Source organism: Bison bison, unplaced genomic scaffold, assembly GCF_000754665.1.
Source record: "Bison bison bison isolate TAMUID 2011002044 unplaced genomic scaffold, Bison_UMD1.0 scf7180017864072, whole genome shotgun sequence".
NCBI lineage: Eukaryota > Metazoa > Chordata > Mammalia > Artiodactyla > Bovidae > Bison > Bison bison.
Window position 1 is genome coordinate 4,580,780 of NW_011494644.1, and position 6,789 is coordinate 4,587,568.

Below are 6,789 nucleotides of genomic sequence, written 5' to 3' on the forward strand. Positions count from 1 at the left end.
GGGGAAATGTTCCTTATATTTATATAAATATATATATAATATATATATTTTGCTGATGCAGTATACAGTGTGTATATATGTGTGTGTGTGTATGTGTGTGTGTAAATTTATATACACACACATGCAAACTGTTCCTGGAAGAGAACTCTGAATGCTTTGCTAGCAAAACACTGTGGTGTGCAAACCTAGAACCCAATAGAAAAAAAAGCCATTTATCTGAAGGCTGCATAGTGGAGAGAGTCTTCAGTTTACCTCATTCTTTGTAGCAGCCCTTGATTTTAACTGGTTTTTGTAATAGGTACAAATAATCCCATACCTTTCTAGGTGCAATTTTAAGTTAAGCTAAAATTCTTTGTAGGGTTAATTTATTTGTACATGATAGTAGAAGGTAAGATCATGTCAAATCTTATAATTTGGGGAATCTGACACTATTTAAATTATTGGCAACTGTTGTCTGTTGTACAGAGGTTCTCTTTTTCAACTGGCTTGGTCTGTTACATTAATAATGCATTGTATATGTTGAAGCACACAACTTTACATAAGTTCAAAATCTACTAGGAAGATCAATTTACAATATTTTGGCTATTTATAACACTAACTTCACTCTGCCATAAAATTAATACTTTTCGTCTGTAAGCATTATTAATAATCTCCTTTACCAAAAACATGAGCAATACAATATTTTCTTTAAATGCTTTATGCCTTGTTTGCTAAAAGCTAACATTTTTGCATTTAGTTTAAAGAGCTGTACTAACCTCACAGCTTTATATTTCTTCCTGAAAGCAACATTGCAGCTAACCTTTGAGCCCACAGATCATTTTAAAATACAGTATTTCTCTTCTCCACATTTCCATGCCTTCATGCCTAGTTGTTTTTCTAGATAAACACGATAGATAATCTCCTGTTTGAAATGTGGGGCAGGAGAGTCTTTCATGGCAACGGCAACCCAAGTGTCCCTCTCAGTAGAGGGTAGGTCCCTTGTTTCACACAAATGGAAATGAATGCACTGGTTTTTTTTGTTTGTTGTTTGTTTGTTTTTTAATGATTACTTCAGAGATGGGGCTGCCTCCTCAGTTATTCAAGGTATGAAATGGAGGAGCCTGATGTGTTTCACACTGGCTTGTTTGACATTCATATTTCTTACTGTTAATTCAGCAGTATTTGATTGTAGAAGAAAACCCCAGTGTTTCAGCTCACTCAGGAGTCAGGGTAAGAGGTGGGCCACCACTGTGGTGTGTTCCTTGAGTGTACTGGGGGAATGTCACACATTTCCTTCCCAGGGTCAAAGAAATCTCTAGGAAATGCCTGAGGAAGACTAATTTTCCCCAAGTATTATGGTGTCTAGTCCATTCTAAGAATACCACTGGACATGTGCTGTGGAGGGATTGCAGTTCTCATTGTGACCTGATTGGACCTCAGTCAAGTGGATCACTTTGAAGGAAAGCTTTGGTTGTCGCCATTATACCACTGAAGTAAAGTGTTTTTAGCAAAGTATGGTTCAAATTAATTTATGATAATGACCAAGAGCTTTTCTCTTCCAAAAGATGAATTTTATTGTAAATAGTTTCTCAAAGTATTTCTAACTGGATCAAGAGCATGGGGAGAGAAAGTTTCTCAGCTGCTAAGAATTTCCCCACTGTTTACTTCTTTCACTTACAGTGGTATCGCATATAAGAGTGCAGAATTGAAGGTTTTATTTGTATCTATTACACAAACCATAAACTTGTCTTTAATTTCATCACTGTCTTGGAGGTCCAGTGCACAAAGGACTGATGGGGGAAACTCCCTCTAACCAGTCTGCACTCTAACCCAGGATGAAAACCATCCCATCAAGTAGTATGTGAAGTCACATCTTTGTACTCTTCCAGACCAAACATTGAAATGGACTCATTCATATAAAATTCTATAAATCCTGTAAGTGAAAAGATAGACAATTGTCAGCAGTTGCTTTTAAAACGGTCACTATAATAAGTACTATAGAGTACAGTATTAATTTATAGCAGGAAATCATATCTTGTAAACTGTATATAAAACACTGTTTAATGGTGCAATCATTTGTCAAACTTTTGTCTGTTACATTGTTTTTAGAGTGTGTGCATTCTTCTCATACCTAAGAACATCACTGTAAAATCTGCTGAAAAATATTTATAGGTTTTATTTGCACAAGACTTAATTAGTTTGAAATTTTTGGAAGCTCCTATTGAACATGCCTAAACATCTGTAAACATGAAAAATCTTCAATTCATTAAAAGCAAATATTTCAGTATGATTCTTTCCAAAGGTAATCCATGTTCTATGTTGTTAACGTGTGTATGTAATTTTTCTGACTCTTCTATTTCTTATAAACCTATTTTCTGTTTCATTTGTTTTGCTTTTGAAGGATGGCTCCTTTTTTTTTCTTTTTAATGTTCTAGATGACCAAAATACTTCATTGATTTTTACTCTTTTGCCTAAATCTTTGATATCCCTTTTGATGTTCTGTGAATTCACTTAATCTCTTAAGTAAAATAGTGAACAGTCCTGGTGACATACAATCTATTGATTTTGAGGAAAGACCCTGAAAAGGTATTGGAAACTAACTTTGAATATACTACTCTTAGCTATGATTTTGCATCATGGGCTTCATGGGAAGAACATGTTGCATTTATTTTGTCTTTATTAAAAGACTACTAGCCACAAGTTACTCTGATTATAGTAGCTGTTTTATCAACCCACTTTGATCTTCTTTTAAAATATTAAATTTACATTCACAATTCAAAATAGTAAGCTGTCTTTCAGAACTAATTTTTGAAGGATAAAAGCATATGAAGGAAAAAAGTGGCCTGTGTAGGTTGGATTCCCTACACAGGACTTATTAGTTATATCACCTCAAGAGATTTTAAAGTTTATGATCAAGGCCTGTATATTACCCCAAACTTTATTAAGGATTGTTTTCTAATTGGTTATAGCATTTTTCAATTAATAGTTTAAAAACAAATTGTTAATACAAACTGTATAAAATGAACATAATTTTTCTTCACTTGTATTTTTGTTATTGAGCAAGTTTATCAAAATAAATTGTCTACTAAAGAAACTAAAAAGGCTTCTATTACTTTGAAACAAGATTTTAATTTAAAACTTTATTTTAGAAATAAATTTCTTATAGAGGTTTCACATACTCACACAGTGACACTTCGATGCCTCTTGGTTTGATTTTGTTGTTAGCATTGTGCCAGGGAAAGGTCTCCCCTCTCCCACTCTCCTACCTACCCCCTAGGGAAGAGATGCTGTTAATATTCTACAACATGGGTTAGTGTGTGTTTACCAATAAGAAGAGGCACTCAGCAATAAAAGACCATACATGTGGCACTCTCTTCTATATCATATTTCCATGGACTTGAAGAGAGGTACTGAGCCAAGGCGCTCTCATCTTTTCTTTTTTCCTTGTACATTGACCTAAAGCCTTTCATCTTTGCTTCAGTCTTCTGTTTCTACTTTGTTTCAGGCCAAAGACTCTTAGCTTGTAAGATTTTAAAATAGGGCTTGAAGGAGCAATATAGAGCCCTTTGGTTTCCAGACTCATTCACATGCTCCATCCCAGCTTTACTGTAACTCTGTTTAGGAGTATTGGGAGTAGCCTCGCCTAATAATCGGAGAAGGCAATGGCACCCCACTCCAGCACTCTTGCCTGGAAAATCCCATGGACGGAGGAGCCTGGTAGGCTGCAGTCCGTGGGGTCTCGAAGAGTCAGATATGACTGAGCGACTTCACTTTCACTTTTCACTTTCATGCATTGGAGAAGGAAATGGCAACCCACTCCAGTGTTCTTGCCTGGAGAATCCCAGGGACAGGGGAGCCTGGTGGGCTGCTGTCTATGGGGTCACACAGAGTCGGACACAACTGAAGCGACTTAGCAGCAGCAGCAGTCTAATAATAACTAGTAATCAAATAAAACACTAGGTTTACCCTTCACTGCTGTTTATCTGTATGACTTCTGCAGGAGCCTCATGGGGAATTGGGAGTTTAAGACAAGGTAGGATTTGGATGTTCTTGGCTTCTGGACCTTAACAGCATCTTCTTAGGATGACCAACCATCCTGGTTTGTTTGAGACAGGGCTTTTCTGGGACATGAGATGTTCAGTGCTGTAACTGAGAAAGTTCCAGGCAAAAAGAAATTAATTGGTCACCCTACTTTTGCACCATTCAGATCTTACCCCAATTTATAACACAGATTTGAGGTATTTGAAGGGTTATTTTCTATAAATATCAATGAATAGGTCAACTGGAAATTGCAGTGGTTGACTAAATACTGAACTTCTAAGAGAGGGGGAAAAAACGCCTTTTTCTTCTCTTTGTAGGAAAAGGCAACACACTGTCTTTTAAGAACAATAATATGAGTTAAAAAATACTTTGAGTTAGTCTTCCATCAACTCTCTTCTAACCACTGTATGAGAAGATTATAGGAAAAACACCAAGACTAGAGGACTGTGGGTTCCTTTTATGCAAAGTCAACTCTTCTGGGTCACAGTTACCCAGCAACAAAATAAAAGTAGTTATTTATAAGTTGTATTAAAGATAGAAAGCATAATGTATTATTTTTTAGAATTTTGGTTCTTTTCCCAGCAAGAAAAAAAAACACTGGGATATTTTCAAGCACATTGAAGGTTTCTACAAATAAGCCCAGTTCTAAAGACTAAGACCACCCAAGATTAAATCTCAAGATGAAATTCTTCAGGAGACTGAAATTTTCAGAGCTGGATGAAATCTAAAAGCATGTTCAGTGTTTCCATTTTCCAGATGAAGTAATCAAGGATTCAAAGGCTTCTTAACTTTCCCAAAGTCACATAACTAGGTCTCAGCGGGACACTCAATACTGTAGAAAAGAATGTGTTTGACAAATAGGCCTTGGGCAGTTGTTGACCTAGGACAGTTCTTCAAATTCTATAGCCACTTGAATTAGTGTTTCTTCAACTAATCTCCATCTAAGTCAGTTGGCCCAAATCATTTCTGCCAAAATAATCTTAACACAGAACACTTTTCATTTCTTCACTTGAGTTCCTGTTATGCCCACAGTTACAGAATGAAAGCCAAGCTTCTTTAGCATAATATTGAAAACCCTTAATGACCTGACTTCAGGCTATCTCTTCAGTTTGATTTCCCATCATTCTCTTTTCACTTTTTACTGACAAACCATCTTCTTTCTTTTACTACACCTTGCTCTCTGTCTTCGCTGTGCCTGTATGACCTCCCCCTTGCAGTTTCTTTAATCCCTCTTGTATTTTAAATAATCTAATTCTTTGTGCTGTGTTTCTCTTTTGCTTGTACCTCTGTAACAGAACTAACTAACTAACTAATCCAGACTGCCTGGATTCAAGTCTCAGTTCCACAATAAATCACGTAATAAATCACTTAATCTCTGTGCACTTTGGTTTTCTTATCTGTAGCCCGGGTCTGATAGTACCTACCTCATAGGGTATTGTTGGTTTAAATGAGGTAAAGCACAGAAAGTTCCTGGTACATAGTAAACCTTCAAGTGGTAGTTGCTGCTGTTATTAAACACTTCTCTATAATTTGATCAAACTTCTGAATTCAAGGAATGTGGCTTTCTCATAGTCCAGAGACCTGACACAGTGCTTTACATGAATTACCATGATTAAACTTGGGGCTAGGTTATAAAGGAAAACTATGAAACTATTTCCTGGAGATGTGAAAGGCCCACTCACCTATCTTCCAGGATTGTTTCAGTGAACTTTTTCCTGAAAGCAGAGACATGCATAGATCAGCAGCCTTTATGGGTGAGTGTGGTTATTTTATTGGTAAGTATTGGACTGTGTAACGTGCCAGTCTTGCTGACCCCCCTAGGATTTCTCTGGACTCAACACCCTTTACTACTACATTCACAGTGCTCTAATATTGATACTCATACAGAGGACCACGATGATAACAAGCACCTTGTTGATCCTGAAGAGAACTCTGGAGGCTTCTTCAAGCTTGTGGGTTCTTCATTCTCTTGAAGCCTTCCATACATGCGGTGTGTTTTGCCGAGACCTGGTTCTACCAAGATGGTTTTAATTGTTTCTGCTAAAAGGAATGGACTCAAGGATTTGTTCTCATTTTAGAGGAGATTATCCCCAACTGACCATCGTATGGCACTTTAGTTGCTATTGCCAATGTGTTTGGTCACCATTAAATCAATATTTATTATCTTTTGAGGCAAGTCAGTAAAATTAATGCTTATGTCCTGACGCTGGCACTCTTCATGTTGTTTAAATACTCAATTTAGTTGTGTAAGACAGTTCAAGTATTTTCTTAAATAAAAAAACTTAAAACCTTTTTCTTTCACATTGCTTTGTTTTCTGTGGCAAAATGCAAATGTAGTTGAAGAACCACCAAAGAAAACCTCTCCCACTATCCTTGATAAGTCGTGTTAGAGGGGAAAAAGTAATCCACATATCTAAGAAAGTTTTTAACTACCTCATCTTCTACATATTTTGCTAATGTAGTTAGTGCAAAATGGACTGGGGTGTTGCAGTGCCCCCCGACACACACACACCACTCAGACACTTTAGCTCATTTCTGCTTTCAGGGCCACTGGCAACTTTTTCCTGCCCTCAGTGATGCTGTGAAGAAGAAAGTTAACCATGACCCTAAATTGGGACAAAATATTTTTTCTTTTAACAGTAACACGTCTGTAATTTTTAAATGAATATAGGAAATTAAAGTTCCTTCCTGACATTCCACCTTCCAGAGAGTACCACTGTTGACACTTTACTAGGTATTCTTTCAGAGACTGCTTTCTTTACAGAGTGT